The sequence below is a fragment of the Taurulus bubalis genome (assembly GCF_910589615.1).
Source record: "Taurulus bubalis genome assembly, chromosome: 4".
Lineage (NCBI taxonomy): Eukaryota > Metazoa > Chordata > Actinopteri > Perciformes > Cottidae > Taurulus > Taurulus bubalis.
The window spans coordinates 11,737,347-11,756,399 of record NC_136592.1 but is presented as its reverse complement, the minus strand read 5'-3'; the positions used below and the strand labels follow the sequence as shown (position 1 = coordinate 11,756,399).

The following is a 19,053-nucleotide window of genomic DNA, read 5'->3' as shown; positions in this document are numbered from 1 at the left end:
CCTTGTGCAAAGCTCACAGCCAAACACATGGAAGCATTATATATTATACCCGATTCAACGGTACAATTTTCATGTATACCCCTTGTTTATCCATCTTTACAGTCTTCCTATCAAATATAATACAATGGTAGGTAGACAGGTAGAACAAGGTCTTTAATACCCAACTAAAATAGGAAACTATTATAAATTACAAAAATAAATGAATGGCACATAGCTGCATGCCAGAAATACATTGTTTGAAGTTCATGAACAATATCAGCATGACTAGGTCCTCTGAGTCTCTAGAAGTACTAGTACATCAACATACACTACATGTGTAACACAAACCGAGGCGACAGAGGGTTTCTTCTCAAAATATATTTTTTGCATATTAGCCTTCTCTGAGGCCAAATCAAACAGGAGAGGTGTGTCAGAGCTGGCAAATACTGCACAACACAGACGCTGTGGGAGCCCGGCAGGCTTCAGTGCAGCAAAAAAACAAACAAACTTAATCTCAAAATCCTGCAACACTACCACACACACCTGATTCTTCATTCGAAGCTGACTGGAAGTTCACCGACTGGCCTCTGATGTGCCATATGGGGGGAAACCTGTGTTTTCTCAGCAATTATGCAAGGACTACAGCCAAACCGCCCGATAGTTTGAGTGTGACAAATCCTCTTTTACATCTAAAATTCCCTAATGCTTTTTCCAATGCAAAACTCAAATATTTCTGACTTTGTGACATATTCACCACACCCATAACTGCAGTGGATTTAATGTCACCATAGCCATTTTGCCTCAAACCCACAAATCCAGAGGTACATTTATTACCAGTGTCGCGTCAGTGATTTATTTGTCCTTTCCTTCACAAGGGAAAATGAGAGCTGGGTTAGGGAACGAAACTTTTTGATACCAATGTAAAGTTTAGGTACTGCATAACAAGTTTGTATACAATGCTGTATTTGGAAGTTGAACCACATTTTCCCTTTCAAAAATGTCTTACCTTCCAGCTGTCTTAACTCAAATAAACAGCCATACAATACATTGATTGAGTAATTAACTGTCCAATTTGGTCAGTATTTCAATGGGACTAAGGTTCAATACCTCAATCAAGAGGATGGAAAGAATGCGAGGGTGTTTATGCAGTGCCATTAAGCTCTGACCAAAGGTCACTAAATAGGCAAAAGCTGTCCTGAGAACCAAGAGGGGCAAAATAGGAAGCGTGAGCAGGACATAGTTCTGATGATCACGACGTAAGAACAGTACAACAAAGTCCTTTCTGGGATGCCAGACGAGGGTAAACTTAACGACTTCCAAAAATTCTGAATATGGCTCTCAGATCAGAGGTCAGCGCCACAAAAACCTTTTCTTCACACACACACACACACACACACACACACACACACACACACACACACACACACACACACACACACACACACACACACACACACACACACACACACACACACACCCCTCAACTGTGGCTCTCCTGCTTTTCTTCTGTTATGGTTATCTACATCTCTGGAAACAATAAGGCTGAGGCAGTGGAGCCCAGAGAGGGCCACAGATGTCGGTCACCCCACCCCACCCCCATGCTACATTCAGCTCTCACTCCTGTTGGGAGACAGCAAATGGGAGGCAGAGTGTAGTGGGTGGGTATTGGTTGTGGTGGTAATGGAGGGGTGGTAGGAAGGGATAGAGAGGGGAACTAAAGCTATTGTTACCATAAAGAAATAGATGACATCATTTGCATGACCCCCAGCTGCTCTCTTTATTTTTTTCTTCAAAAGGAAAAGGAAGAGAGCAGCCAGTATGTTATGGAGTCAGTATATTCTGCCAGTCTCCAAATCCTGAATGATAACATTGTAGACAAAAAGACAAGAGATCAACAACCTGCCCAGCCACTCTAATATGGGAAAGAAAGATGAGGATGTTTTTGGTTACCATTTGAGGACCTCTATACAATGAAACATACTGCACATTGGTACTACATTCAGTCACACAGTGAGCTGCCCTTCTCATCAACAGGCAGAGTTGGTATTGATCTTCCCTTCGGGTTTTCTATTCACAGTCTGCTGGTTAGCACCAGGAGCAAGGAGGTGGTCTTCCAGAAGCTTTATTCAGCAACCATTGATTTGTAGAGCTGCAACTAACGATTATTTTAATAATCGATTAATCGGTTGATTATTTTTTCGATTAATTGATGAATCAGATAAAAAAAATTAAAAAAACATTCATTTCCAACCCTTTATTCAAAAACAGAAGTGACAGAAAAAACATCTTCAGAAAGTGCATAAACAAGTTGCTCCTTGAACATCCCTGAGCTGTTAATTAAAAACAAAAAATTAAAATGGACTAACTTAAAAAGCTTACACATGTATGCTTTACATCTGCCAAATGTGAGCCCTCTTTACTGTAGTTCCTTGTAGCAGAGGCTGCATTTAGCATACCCTGCTTTATCAATATGTATGAAACACTGGGACAGAGGGAAGCTGTACTGCTCCTCTCACATCTGTTTTGACCTCCACCTTCCTTAAACTCTTTCATTCACATCATCTGATCAATATCTGGGTCTCTTATGACCACGACGTCACGTTGTTTGCTAAGCCCAACTACGTGATTTGCTTCGTTCTACTTTGAGTAAAAAAAAAAAAAAAATCTTCAGCCAGATCCGCCGGTGTGCCGGTTTAACGTTAACGAGTGACAGCGTGAACTGAACCAGACCGGGGGTTGACAGCATGTTTCATCACGTTACTTTTTTTTTCCAAGCAAGTCTCAAGTGTAACGGAACATAAAGTCACTTTAACGACAATACACAACACAAACACGTTAGCTAACGTGATAGCAAGCTGACTAGCTTCCATTAAAAACAAGTTAGAGGGAAATGAAGACGCTGGAGACATCTTAACGCTGATTGGCCAAGACTCGACACGTCACATCAAAGATCTTCTATTGCTAAGATCACAACCTCAGCTTTTTTCCGTGTCTCACTCCAATCTCAGACATGCTGGCCGGCCAGTTGCTCTGCTCCGCTCTTTTTCTTCTTCTCCGCGACTTATTGAATGGCGTAATAATCTCGCGACACAACGAATCGATAATGAAATTTGTTGCCAACTCTTTTGATAATCGATTATTAGCAATTCGTTGTTGAGACTGAGAAATGTGCCTTCCGCGTGTAAATTAAACCTCTGGACATCCTGTCACTCGTAGCGCTGCTTGCACGGCGCACGGGACAACATCCGCGACACTTTGTTGGTCAAAGACGTTTAAAATAAAAAAGAGCATAAATTAAACAGGCTGTAATACAAGCAGTTCAGTTTGATGAAAGTGTTGGTAAGTTTGTCCCATTTTCTGCAATAGAAAAGATTGAAGTGAGACGAGCAGACTGAAAACTGTATCTTATTAGATGAAATATGTTGACAGTTTTCTTTGGGGACAATTTTCTGTTGAAAAAAGGTAATAAATCAAAATATATCGCAATACTCAATGAATCGCAGTATCGTGATAATATCGTATCGTGGAACCTCTGGTGATTCCCACCCCTACATCCTAGTGAAGATTACCCGAGTGAGAGCTTCAAAATGTTTAGTGCTTGTTTAGTTATCATTAAACAGCACTTAAAAAGGTATTGCTGTGTTTGTGTATTTCAATGGAAACTGTTTTCCTGTGATCTTTTTCAAAAGTAGAGCTTAATGTTGCAGGCATCTCAGGAGTTACTGTGGCAAATTCTGCATATGGTAATACCACTTGCAAACCCACTATTGAGCATCCTTGTAGACAGATTGACCAGGACATGCAATTGGCAGAGCTGCACGGTCACACAAGTACAATCGCATACTAATGTTTTTTTTGTTTTTTTTAAGGAATTTACGTGTACTCTGATGGAATTCTGTCCGTGGCAAAAGGACATCACAATGGAACCAATAGCAATTATACGTTTGCAGGTAATATCTCTACCACAGAAAGACAGCGCGATCAAGAAAGAAGGAGGATGAGTGGCTACAACAGTCGGCAGACAGCCAGTGGATCTCACAGGGTGTGGTGACACAATATCCCAGAAAAGGCAAGACATTTCCCCGAAACAAACGAGCAAAGTGCTGGTTTGGCCGAGAGAGCAGACAGCAGAGTAAACCTGAGAGGGAAAATAGCTGAGAAGAAAAAGCAAAAGAACAGAGCAGGCCGTGGGTTTCAACATGTAGACGGGAACCATGTGCACAGTTCAACACACAAGGTGTCTGTGACGAAAAGTCGGCGAAGGCAAAGTCTCTTTCACTCTCTGGTTTCTGTCTGTCTTCCCGCTTTCTCTGCTTGGTACTGGTAGCATTATATTTACCGCCCATCCCCCAAAACACACACACGCCCACTCCGATCCCTTCCTTCTACTCTGCAGAAAGACGTGCAGGTTGGAAGAGGAGGGCCAGCAGGACGAAATGGCGTGGGAAGGGTTAAGTCCAAACTGATCCATCTGCTTCCTTGTCTGTCCTCCTGGCTGCCTGCTGGCCCCAGTCCAGCTTTTACACAGCCTGCAGCCTGACACAAAGCATAAACGCATACACACAACTGGACTGCACACATCAAACCACAATGCTGACAGGTTGGAGTATTTTTGCAACGCTTTTTTTCATATATGGAGAGGGAAAGGATTTCCAGATGGCCCTCAACAAGATACTCATGCCCTAGGCTAGGCCAAAGCCCTGGCTAATACATTGATGTGAACATTTGAGAACGGCTTTAGTATTTCACTACAATCCTACTGAACAAACTATGAGCAAAAGCGACTATTTCCCTTCATGGAAACTGGACAATTTCAAAAAGAAAAGGGGTCACAACATAATCCTTTTTCAATATCTACATTTACATGAACAGAAATATTGTTTTACAAAACAAAGCTTGAAAGAATAGCCTCAGAATAGAGTTTACATGAGTTAGTTAATGCTTACACTCTGATGTACAAGCTTACACCGGTTGGATTTTATGCAAACCGGCTGAATCAGCAGTATGGCATGTTTTGGCAAATAAAAAAATAGCTGACATCAGCAACCTGTGTGAACTGTCACAGCACTACATCCAACTTGTATTGCATTAGTATAAGCAAAAGGACAACGTGATTAACATAATATTATGTTTGTTCATTAATGGACTAACTGACAGGTCCTGCACAATGTACTGATGATCAGAGGATTGCAACATGAAGGAGATCTACTTTTGTTTGGCTTAATATGGTACGGGTTTGGATTCGTATTTTTCACATCAGCCCTAACCTACAGGAAAGGCCTTTATGGAAGTCAATGAGGACTGGACTGAGGGACAATTTCCATAACACTTTCACTGATGCGTCTCTTTTGGCATAAGATTATAAAACTGTAAATTCAAAGCTTAAGCATCCAATCCCACTTAATTCTGATTATGACCGTACATAAACTACGACAACTTGTTTTCAGTGTTTACATAACATTTGAGATGACTGTAGAATACGTTGTCTCTTATTACGTTGCCTCCGGTTATAATCAAATTGAGGGAACATGTAAACATTGCTTTCCCTACTACTTTATGCAACTTCAATATGGTGAAAGCTAGAAAAACAACACCATCTACTGCATTGTTAACTCAATACTTGTCCCCACTAATTTTACCTACACCTGTGTTACTAAAACAAACCAAAAAAAACACAGTGAAGAGGCTACAATGAGTCCGATAGCGCCATTTCAGGTATGGGCCCTCCATGAAATGGATATAGATGCCATGACAGATCCATGCATTGTGCATAACTGGACAGCTGCAGGGAATCAAAAGGCAAGAGAATAATGGGAGGGGACAACTGTGTGCGCTGCTGCACACACACCCCGATTAAAAGACTGTTGTCACTGAGAGGAGAGGTTGTCTGATGAAGGATCACCTGGGTAGGGAGAGGCCCAAACCTGCCAAACCCTCAAAGTTATTCTGCCTTTTGTATTGAAACAACACAACAAAAGATACCTGTATACTGTACTGGATTTGCAATGGTGAAGCTGGATTTGTTTAGGCTGCCGATGTTGAGGTGTGTGTGAGTGAATGAGAGAGAGAGACAGACACAGAGAGGGGCGTACAGACTTACAGTATGTCAGACAACAAGGTCAGCCCATCCCGGGAGAGGTGTTGGCTTTCTAACAGAGTACAGCTACTTGAAACCAAGGTCATCGCTCTGTGGCTATGAGAGGGACAGGAGAGTCAGGCCAGACAGGGACAGCTTTGCCACATGGCCTATGGATAAGTTTGATGTGTTGTGCAGGCTAAATGAGTGCGTAACTGTGTCTCTGTATATGCATGCTGTCAAATTGATGTGATTCAGATCCCTGGCAGAAAATAAACAACTAAATGAATGAATGACATATCCACACCCATTCAGGAATTTCCTGAAACCAGATGCCTTTCTGACATAATCAAATCAGTCCATTATCGCTGCTATTACGGCTAGAAACTGTAGCGCAACAATCACTAGCTGTGTAATTCAGTCTTTAACAGCTCGTTGCATGGTTTTGACTACCTTCTTAGAAAAAGAGGCCCATTGACTAGCATTGCACTCTCTTTTAGTTTAAGATTAGAGCAGTTTCCTGTAGATGCTCGACACGGTCAAACATATGGTTAGGTTTAGCAATTCAGACTAGCTGCTAATCCAGGCTGAGCTTTTACACACTACTGTGTAGACATATAAGACTATATAGGGCAGTTTGTGTCCCTTTGTTATATTGTTCCACTTCCTTTAGTTTGGATCATGGGTGGATAGGGGCATTAGCAAGGCAAAGAAGGAGCCATGAGATGCCAAAAGATACAAGAAATATGGAACTTAAACTAAACATGCTTCTATACTTCTACATAGTCACTTAGGGATGGGCGGTATGGCCAAAAATTCATATCACGGTATTTTGTAAGATTCTAGCGGTTTCGCGATATATCACGGTATTTTGTTTTTTTAAACAAGTAAACACATTGATTCCATTAAGAGCATCAGTCAACTAGACAGCAGTACAGTCAGTGAGCCATCCATAGCTGCAACAACAGGCAGCAACATTTATTTTTTACAGTTTAATACTGGGAGCGCAGTGGAGCTACTTAACTGTCAGTGTAACTGGGTTCAGTCATGGCTCACACTTGTTATAAAATTACAGCGCCGAATTGCATTCTCGGTAGAGTTCGCGCAACAAAAAAAACAGGAAGAGACAGACTGGAAGACACCGCCCAACTTCCCAGCATGCAATTTGGCCGTGTAATTTTGAACCATGAGTGAACCAAGTTACACTGACAGCTAAGTAGCTCCACTGCGCTCCCAGTATTAAACTGTAAAAAATAAATGTTGCCGTCTGCTGTTCTTGTGGATATGCACGGCTTGTTGACAGCGCTGGTCGCCGACAGCACCGCTGTCTAGTTGACCGCCATAGCGCACCAACAGTTGTTACGTGTAACCACCGGTATGAAGGTATATGAAAAATTCATACCGCATGGAAATCTGAAACCGGTATACAGTTTGAACCGGTATACTGCACAGCCCTAAAGTCACTATTTTGATTATATACTTTGCATGACAACAAATAGCAATGGTACAGATATCCATCTATTCTAGTAAACTATGTTCACAGATCTGTGACAGTATGCGTGCTTACTCGAGTCATTCTCACCCATTGAGAGCCTTGTATTTGCATATACGAACAAATACACCCAACATTTGAATAAGCCGGGTGCAAAACATCCAAAGGGGCTGTAGGAGGGCTGTTGGGTGCAGCTAGATGAGGGTTACTGGATGAACAAACAAAACATAACTGTGTAAGGAGGGAGGGCTTCTTCAATGTTATCTTATCCTCCCCCCACCTTGGACAAGGGCCTAGCAGCTCTAAAATTAGCTGTCACATCTAAACACAGTCTTTGGTGTAGCAGCTACTCTTTGATGGGAACTTGGCTCATGGCTGACGCACTGAATGCACACTCGAGCCCATCTCAAAATACAGAGATGAAGCCAAGATTGTATACAAATGCAAACTAGAGACACACAGTCCTTGACTGCCTCCATTTTTACATTGGACACATTTGGATGAAGTTACATTTGAGTCGCTCACTACAACAGTAGAATACACTTTATATTGTTGGAAATTTCATACATTTCAGTGCAATACTAATGTAATGACATCACATGTTTTTCAATTGATATGAAATGAGACAATCATAGCCAAACTGAAAGAAACGCAAAGTTGAGCTTAAAGTGATGTTTAAGATTAATTTACATTACATATAAAGAAGTGAACATATATGAACAGGGAGGACTGTGACGTGAAACCGGCTAAAGAAAATACAGGGTTACAGTCGATGACGGAATAAGTAGATTGTAGAATACATGGCAATTCATAGACCACCAACATTATAAAAGCAGCAGCCAGTCTACATCAGTATAACCATCAGGTACAGATCCTGTTGGAGCGTGCATGTATTAACATGTACTTAAGCTTGTGGAAAACAGTGTCTGGGAAGAAACCATGACCTCCCAAGAAGAGCAGGAAGAAACATCTTGATGGAAACAGACCAACATGCTGCGCAGAGATATTACAATATTCATCTGTATTTGTTTACTATTCAGCAGAGAGTACTTGTTTAATTGATGGGATCAATGTAGCCCCGCCCCCTTTCAAAACTCATAACTCGTTTGTCGCAGACTCTTGTGGGATGAATCACTGCGCTGGACACTGCGACCGGCATCCCACCGGTAGCCCAGACGGTCATTGCTGCATGCAGCTTTAGGTTGTATTTAGATAGCAGGAGGCCAAATAAAGCAATACGATTTGTTGGCCATTCTTTCTCCTTGTAAACGTTGCCAAAAGGTTTTGCAAAAAGAGATGACTTTCATGACTCATATACATGTTCCTGGACAGAGGAAGAGAGATAGACACACACAACTATATATATATATATACATATACATACATACACACACATACAATACCCTAAACAAAAAGAAAAAACAAGAAAATGTCAAACGCAGTATGAACTATATAGAAGTACTCTCACAAACGTACACAATTTCAATTTGAGGCCAGCAATCCAAGAGACAAAAGCAAGACAACTTTTTGAATAAGCCTCAACCATGATTATATAGGCTTGCTAATACATATCTCACATTATTTACTGGATGCAGTAAATGGAAACATTGCTATTGCTTACATGCTGCCACTGTGCTTAGTTAGTGTCCTTGTTGATCATTTCACTCCACAAGTCCTTTGTCATCTGTCAGCAGAAAAATCTTCAACTCCTCAGAGGGAAATGCAGAAATGAAGAACAAGCCTTGGACTCAATGCTGCAAGATGTTGTACATAAAGCTGCCATTTATCTTTTTCCTCTCTCACGCCTACGAGTTACTTCTACTCACTCAGAGTGCTAACTGGTCTCAACCTCCATTACCCAGAGCACACTGGGCTCCCACTTCCACCCTACTAACAGTGGCAGACTGCCAGGTTGGGAAGTGTGTGTATGTGTGGTCGAACTGCACAGGACGATGGCACAAAAACACTGTAATACTCACAACCCGTCAACCTTGTTGAAATATGATACAGACCTCCAATACTCCAAAAATGAACTCTGAATTCTCTATATTTTTCGAAGTAAAATTTTATTTTGAGAGCAAAGTTGTGCCACCCATTCACCCCCCACTAATACACTGAAGGGACCATACAAAGTGCCCCGACATGGATTAGCAGGCCGGGGGTCAAACAGCCAATCTTTGGACAACCAGCACTCAGCACCAGCAGTCAGTCTAGGCATAAGATGCGAGATAAACAATGTTGTGCTTTTGTAAACAATGTTGTGCTGTAGTAAACAATGTAATTACATTGGTTGTATGAATGTTGATGACACGGCCAAATAAATTCACTCCCACAAAGCATGGCTAAAGAGATGAGCCTTTGGACTGCTTTTCCCCTGAATGTTGTGCAGCCCTAGTTGGAGTTCATTCGAGGAGTATTGGAGGTCTGTGTCATATTTCTCAAGGTTAACAGATCGGGAGATGGTTTGAGTGCGTTACCTAATTCTGTGTTTCTGTGCCCTTGTCCTGTGCAGAACCTCATCCGTTGAGAAGTGTAAAATGACATGGTTCATTATTAAATTGTGGCGGGTCTACCTAGTCTGCATGTGATTAATGGGAAACACTGGATTAGTCATGGAACATTACAACAATTTCCTTTTGTTTTAGGCCGCAACATTTTTTTGTAGCATGACATGTTGTAGTTAATTTGCAGACATTGCACGATGCAACTATTATTGCATGCACATAATGCAATGATGCTGAAACGCTCAAACTCTAGCCTTCTCTGTCACCACTAGACATGCTGCTGTGGATCCCCTGGCCAGGTAGCAATGCATGGTTCTACTTAGTACTGGATACCCTTGCTTTCCATCTCCCTGAAACTGTACGACCTATGTCAGACCTCAAATTCCTCTGCCTAAGATGTGAGCTCGCTGCCATTCAGCTTGCTATTAGCGTATTTCTCTGCACTCCATGCCACAGTGCCTCGCCTGTTCCCTGCAAACAGACTCCTTCTATACGGCATCAGTGTGCAGCCTGCCTGAGGGGGAGGAGGAGGAGCATTAGAGGGGAGGAAGAAGGGAAGGCTGGGAAAACAAAGCCTCTATAGTCGTCTCTCCAGCCGGGCCAGGCCGAACCGCACTAGCGGGGGCGAGTTATGTAATGCGACTGGCAGGGCCCACTTCCCTCTTCAGAGCTGCTGCACACACTAATCCCCACTGAGGAACAAGTCTCACTTTGGAGGAAGAGGAGGACATAGAAGGGGAGATGTGAGTCAACCAATGGAGAAACTGTGATTGCAATAATTTCAGCCTTTCATCTGCACCAAATCGAACACACAGACACCTCCCCTCTCTTAGCTCCTATCTTTCCTGCTGAAAGATAACGGTCAGGATGATACTAGCACTGCTGGCGGCTGGCTACAGCATCGAGAGGATATTTGCAACAGATGTATATATACAAAAGTGATTATAGTTCAAGAAAGGTCTGAGTGCATAACTGTAGTTCCACACATGTCACTGCTAAACTATACTCAAATACCATTCATAATAATGTGGATAATAAACATGGTCGGCACATTTGAGTGCAGACACTCTTTCCTAGTGTGGTAGGGCCTCTCTATTCAGTCATTTTATGAAAACGTAATGGGTATTATGCACCAGCTCCTGCTCTACAATCTTATTCGAACGTCTCTACGATAGAGCATAGAGGAATGCATGAGTCAAACAGGCCTCTAATCACTAATCGCCACTAACGTCTACGACATCAGTGCATTATAGAAGCTCTACTCTCACACGTTCATACCAAAGCACAGCATTGTCAACCCCACATGAAACCCAGATAGGGAGCAGGGTGACAGTTATGAGGCATGCCGCTGAGAGGAAGTGGCAAAAAAAAAAAAAAGGCATTTCACATAGTGAAAGCCAAACAAACGGAGTGAAGAAAAGGACAAGTGATTACTAACCATGGAGGCCAGGTGGAGGATTTAAAGCGGTTAAAAATAAAAGTCTGACTCTGATTTACTTAGCTGCTTGCCTGGAAACCATGTGACTGGCATCACATGAGGAGAGGGAGGAGTAGAGTGGCAGAGGGTGCGGTGCGTGTGTGTTTGTCATGCCCCCATAGGAACACGCACACACAGCATGTACTCCCCTCCTGGCACCATAATAAGCTTTGTGATCAGTTTCCTTGGTTTCCACTGACAGTAAGCAGATATAGGCAGCTCAGAGAGGTAAACAGTAGCAGCTCTTTCTGGTGCACAGCCACAGGCTCACAGACTCAAGAGTGGTGGGTGGGAGGAGGTAAGAGAGAGCGAGAGAGAGATGAATTTGTGCTGAAGAGGGGGGTGAGCCAGCGCTGCAGCTGTTGTTTAGAGCTCAACGTAAATAACTTGATTTCCCTATTATTTGTATTGGAATGAGACTGTAGTGATTATTATTATAATTAGACCAATCTTTACATTTGCACCTTGTCTCACTACATGTACATCTGCGCTAAATGTGTTTGCAGTAGTTAATAGGTGCGAGTTGTCCAGTTAAGGCTGCATGATGTGCAAAAATGGCTAATTTATAAAGAAATCAAGTTATTACAAAGTGCAAAAACAAGGTTATTCTAAGTTAAATAATCTTTTTGTGTTATTTAGATGATGGCTGGCTATATCAGCCAACTTGAATCATGATAGTCCTTTAGACAATGATGTTAATAGTCACTGAGACTCTTAGGATGGTTAGCTGACTCGGGCTATCTAGCCAATCTAGGGATCGCATCTACGTGAGGGATAGAGTGAAAAAAGACTCTGTACACCGATCTGAGCTCTTGGTTTGCATCTGTTGACTCTGGCTACACACTGTGGATGTCCCAGAACAGTGTGTGGATTCTACTTCCGCTGTCTGCAGATGTCTGCAGATGACTTGTCAACAGAAAAGTGCCAACGCATTAGTAAGCAGACTTTCGGTTTTGTTCCGTCTGTGCAGGTGATCATTTAAGTGGATGCACTATGTCCTTCATCAAGGTGTGGTTATTACACAATGCAATACAATTACAGCTATTTTTGGTACATGCCTCGAACATAACTAGTTTTAACCCATATCATATTTCCAGAGAATCAGGAAAAAGTTTGGATGTCTATTCACAGGAATCCAGTTCCCGGGATTAAACCCTATTCTGCACAAAAGAAGATGTTACCTACTTTTCACTGTCTCACACACACACACACACACACACACACACACGCACACACACACACACACACACACACACACTCCAGTGGATAGAGTTCATTGCTGCGGTGCTTTCACCCTGCCTGTTGGTACAAGCAGCTCCTGCACACACAACCTCCTACATGACTGACAAAAAAGGGTAGAACCTGATGCTTGTAGTATGTAAGCACACATGTATACAATTGCACTCAAGCACAGAAAGTCTTAAAACATTTACATTAAAATGAACCCAGTACACAGGTACTTTAGCTGCGTGATGTTCCATTATTGCAAACAAAAATATGCCACATGGCTGACAACAAAAACTTGATTTCACAAGCATTAAGATCTAAGAGGAGCCAATATGGCAAACAAGGTCAAATGTATGATTGAAAATGTAATCAAATAAAGGATGATAAAAAGATTAAAGTTATCAAGTTGCTTGGTTCACAAAAATATCCACACACAAACACACATCACAATGTACTTATAAGTATATAAGTACATAAGTATATATGTATGCCAGCACAAACCGCAAAGCCCAAAGCATATTTTTAAGAAACAAGTGCTTTTAGTGTTTCAATGAAAGCTGATAAACTGATGGTTTTATAATTTCAAAAATATAGCAAATATATAAAATGTGTCAACATACCGATTCCATGGTTGCGGAAGAATGTCAGTGGGCTAAAATCCAACGAGAATCCAACAAGTCCACACAATCCTGAAAAACAAGATGAAAACAAACCAAGCATTAATTGCCAGGACAGCACCAGTGGTTTCACATTCCTTACGATGAACAGAGATCGGAGACGATGCAGAGGGTCATGTTTCTCCTCCCAGGATCAGTTCATGCACAGTTCCCTGGCTAGCTGAGAAAGGCCTATGGAAGAACAGGATACAGGGGCACTGAGACACATTTGATCCACTTTTTGTTTATTTGATCCAACATTGGATGCACCAACCCTCGTCTTTATCCAAAATAAGTAGAGCTGTGGATCTTCACTGGCCTTCAGGATTTGATTACGATTCACTCGTCAAGGGTTCCTGATTATTCCAGTATTTGTGTGAACCATGTCAATACATATACATTACAAAAACAAAACATAAATCCTTCTGCAGTGTCTGCAAGTCCGCTGTAATCTACAAGCATATGGTTTTCACATAGCAGCTCTAAGGCAGGGTACCAACACTGCATAAATGGACAGAAAATGAGAATTAAGACTCAGAAGTGTATGGAGTTTAGGGCTGCAACTAACGATTATTTTAATAATCGATTAATCGGTTGATTATTTTTTCGATTAATCGATGAATCGGATAAAAAAATGTTTTTATCAAAAAAGCGTTCATTTCCAACCCTTTATTCAAAAACAGAAGTGACAGTGCAAAACATCTTCAGAAAGTGCACAAACAGGTTGCTCCTTGAACATCCCTGAGCTGTTAATTAAAACAACAAAATGGACTAACACTAAAAACATACACATCTATGCTTTACATCTGCCAAATGTGAGCCCTTTTTACTGTAATTGATCCCTCCAGAGGCTGCATTTACATACCCTGCGTTATCAATATGTATGAAATACTGGGACAGAGGGAAGCTGTACTGCTACATATAGAGCATCCTCTTCCTTAAACTCTTTCATTCTGGGTCTCTTATGACCACGACGTCACGTTGTTGGCTAAGCCCAACTACGTGAATTGCTTCATTCTACTTTGAGTAAAAAAAATAAAAAAACCTACAGCCAGATCCGCCGGTGTGCCGGTTTAACGTTAACGAGTGACAGCGTGAACTGAACCAGACCGGGGGGGGACGGCATGTTTCATCACGTTACGTTTTTTTACAAGCAAGACTGAACTGCAACGGAACATAACGTAACTTTAACGACAATACACAACCCAAACACGTTAGTTAACGCGATAGCAAGCTGACTAGCTTCCATTAAAAACAAGTTAGAGGAACATGAAGACGCTGATTGGCCAAGACTCGACTTGTCAAAGATCTTCTATTTTTGAGAACATCACAACCTCTGCTTTTCTCGTGTCTCACTCCAATCTCAGAAACGCTGGCCGGCCAGTTGCTCTGCTCCGCTCTTTTTTTCTTCTCCACGACTTATTGCCCGGTGTAATAATCGCGCGACACAACGAATCGATAATGAAATTCGTTGCCAACACTTTTGATAATCGATTTTTATCGATTTTATCAATTCGTTGTTGCAGCCCTAATGGAGTTGGTTCAATTTCAGCTCAGTGTGTCACTGCATCAATGCAGTCGTTCGCGTCACGATTCTTATAGAAGCTAGAAATGTCCACCCCTCTAAAAACAAGCCAGCTCTGCACCCAGTCCCTGTGCTCGGATGTGGTTATGGTGCATCATAAACCTGTATTTGTCCTGAACCATATATTGATCTCACACTCTGGAGTTTGTGGTACGTGGCAAAGACAAGGAAACACATAATTAAGAGAAGGCAACAAGCTGATTGGTATTGAACAGCTGCTCAAAGCTACAAATACGACGAATTCTCAGTTTATTTTTGAAAACTTCCATAACTTTCATAAAATGCACCAACCAAGTCACCATTCTTTGAAGTCTCAAGATCAAAGAAATAGTAAAAATACATTTTTGGCATGTGACAGCATGGCTATGATTGCAATTTACACATTCAGCAAAAAGTTCCAGAATCAAAGTTTAAATGTAGGGATGTATTAAAGTGACGTTTTCTTACTTATTACAAATAAAACCCAAACGTATGGCATCTACTGACCCATATATTAACAATATAATTGTTTGCCTCAAATTCTAAATCTGTAAACTAGGGGTGAAAAGATTAACCGATACATGTCGGAATAGATACATATCAGAATATCCAAACAAGAGCCTTGGATACGGCTACATTGATACACAACTCTGAATCAGACTCAAATTCTGAAGGGGAAATCGGTCATAAATCCACATAATACCACCAATTCAAAGTGTGTCATGCCTCCATGGCAGCGAGCTCCCCACCTCTCACCCCCATCTCACCCCCTTCTCTCAGTCTTGTAGCGAAAGTCCCATGTCATGGGGTATTTAACGGTTGCTTTGAGTATTATCTGGAATTAATCATATGCCCACAGATATTTTGAACAAAAGTGGATCTTACTATGAGTATAGAGCCTCTATGTAAAACTGGGACATGCGTCCAAGCTTCACTGGTGGTGGCTCCACAACCATCGGCCACAATATGAGCCCAGTTCCACCGATAACAATTGTTTGAAAAGCATCCAATCTACGCCGATCAATATGTCGAACCCATCAAAACATTGTCCGATGTTGGTGATTGAAAATAACACTTGTCTGTGCATCAAGTGTTTTCAGTTGATTTAGAATGCTGTTTCCGTCACATAAACTAGTGAAGTGTATGTTAAAAACATGCCTGTTCAGAACTGTCCGACTGCTTGGCCTGTAGGGTTTCTTCTCTCAGCTTTCAACTTCACTGTAAAAGCTGTTAATATGTCACTTAATTAAGTTTTCATTTGTTTTCATGAAAGAAAGTAACCCCTCTGGTCCATAGATTCCATCTCTGCTTCCTCATGGCAGGGTTGTACAGCTCTGGACCACTGAACAGGTCACTGGCGGGTTACGTTTCTCCAATGGTTGATTTGGTTCGACACCTCCACATCTTAAACGCAGTACCCACATTCTTACGAATGGGAGGACAGGCGTTCTCGCTGCAACACCTGATATGGTGTGAACAACCTAACCAGCTAAAGCCCAGCTCTCAACCTTCCTGGCTGGTTGCCCTTCACGAAGTCGCCTCCCAACTATGAGGACTATTTAACAGAGCCTCTCTCCCCCAATTTAAACCCACAAAGGTCCCACTAATTTAGTGGATCACAGAAACTAGAGGTCACCTTTAACACCATTGAAAAATAGTGTATTTACAAGTCCTTCGGATATGCATTTTACCCCTGAAAAAGTGTTTATTTATTATTTGTTAGTGTATTTATATCTCTGCAACAGGATCATATCAAATAGAACCTGAATGGAGGGTTTTACAGGATAGGGAACAAAGGCTGATAGGACAGACTGGGTGGCAGGTGGGTATTCAGAACAGGATTAAGGCCAGCCTTCAATGGGATGGCCTAAGTGGTAAGGAGGATGACTGTTAGATGTGTATTTGTCTTTGCACTGGAGTGGAAACTGTGGGGCTTTCCCAGCGGGAAGCACAGGATTGACGGATTGTAATAATCCAGACAGGAAGCAGAACACTAACCTCCCAGCAGAGTTTTGGATACAGAATAGAGACAATTCCCCTTGATGATAGATAATATACTTTTAAACAAGAACTGTGAACTATAAAACACCAACCAAGATAACATTGAAAGCAAATCCAGAACCGTCAACCAAGGTTAGTCCCTAAAGTTTCTGAACAGACAGATATGCCAGCAAGCAAACCATGGAGTTGAAAGAAGAAAAATATAAACAATAAAATGAAAGTTTCAACATTGACAACAACTGTCTAGAAGTGAAATAAAAGCAGCTGTTTTGAGTAAGAAAACTGATCATCTATTGTTTATTTCAGTGACAATTTCAAAGCTTCTTCACAGCTGCTAATAGTTGAAAATTGTATTCAAACAGTTGAACAAAACTGACAGTAGGGGTGGGAATCACCAGAGGTTCCAACGATACGATATTATCACGATACTTAATACGATACTGCGATATATTGAGTATTGCGATATATTGCGATGCATTACCTTTTTTCAACCGCAAATTGTCCCCAAAGGAAACCTTTGTCAACATATTTGATCATCATATGTTTTCAGTCTGTTCATTTCACTTCAAATAATTTTTATTGCAGCAAAATGGGATCGTCAAGCAGACAAACTGACCAACACTGGCACAGATGTTGGTCCTGACCAACTGAACTGTTTGTATTACAGTCTACATAGTCGAGTCATTCGCGTTGGAGAGGGGGCGGGGCTTATCTCCGTGCAAACAGTTATAATTTACGCCATCCACCAAGGAATAGCCACTATTTCTGCTTTATACTTGTTGTGGAAATCCCGGAAATGTCGGAACATCAAACGCCCATGTGTCTGGATTCATAATATTATCCGTAGGCACATACAGCTCGGTATGAATGACTTCAGTCGGGATGACGGCCGCTTACAGCGCTACTAGAGTACCCGTAGCCAGTTTGATTTCGTGAATGTTGTCTACGAGTAACAAGAAGTCCAGACGTTTGATTCAAACGAGGACGGCGCATTTCTAATTTCTTTCTCCGATGCCTCCATTTTTGCTTTGACCAACTTCCTACCAATCACGCTGACCTCAACAGAAAACAACACAGCACCATCTAGCGGCTGAAAAAGCAATTGATTTTATTTTTCAAGGCTCACAAAGTTTAAAATTGATATAATAAAAATAGATACTTGGCTTCTGTGCATCGATCTTATATCATATCAATTTTATCGCAACGCAAAATATCACGATACTATGCTGTATCGTTATTCCCCCCACTTCTAACCGACAGTACATTTTACTCAACATAACCATACAGGGAACTATATTCAGAAAGCACTTCATGGGAACAAAAAGACAACCTACAAGACACATTCCTCTGCCCACACAAACTGAGATGCCATAGATAACATTACTGAAAGTCTGGGTATACGTCAAACTTTGCACAGTTAAAATGTAAGTGTTTACCAAAGTTCTGACATCTGAAATCGGGGTCTGTGCCCAACCATTTCTGCAACTGTATGAAACAGCCAATACAACATTTAACTGGAGATTGAACACCTTAAGCGTTCTCTTTACATTCTTTCATCACTTTTCAAGTGCAACAGTAGGAATGCCTTGCAGGAGACCCTGTCCGAAACCCAGTATTTAAAACTATATTGCTTCTCCCCTCCCAATGACGGCCGGCTTTTCACTCCGCATTCGAGACCATTCAGAACTAAACCCTTGTGCTTTCTGGTTGTCAACAAACAACAACAAATCATATGAACTAGTTAATGTCAAGCATAACCTGACGCTTACATTTTCCCAAGAAAGTTTAGTAAAACTAAGTTTAGACAGGATGCCTTTTCTATGCCTACATATTAATTTCAATTCACGGAATTGCTATGCCACCCTTTGCTTCGGAGAATGTATATTTAAATTGCCAAGCTAGTTTCCGTTGCTCTCTCCGGTGTGGTGCTATGTGACGTAATGTAAACAGGGATTTTAAGAAGTATAATAATTTATTGAAAATACATACAATAAAGATTGACAATACATACAATAAATATGATCTCCTCAAAGCTACCAGACTCCAGACAGAAAACAATAACAATACCTCGCTAAAC

The 19,053-nt window shown here is 41.5% G+C and overlaps 1 protein-coding gene across 2 annotated transcripts in view; it reads right to left on the bottom strand.

The window, feature by feature from the left end:
• Positions 1-19,053, bottom strand: part of ankrd11 (ankyrin repeat domain 11) — a 101,160-nt gene that overhangs the window by 58,103 nt on the left and 24,004 nt on the right. For both annotated transcript variants that reach the window (XM_079217075.1, XM_079217076.1), the window contains exon 2: positions 13,376-13,444. The gene's annotated coding sequence lies outside the window, so the exon portion shown is untranslated. The remainder of the gene's footprint in view (positions 1-13,375; positions 13,445-19,053) is intronic.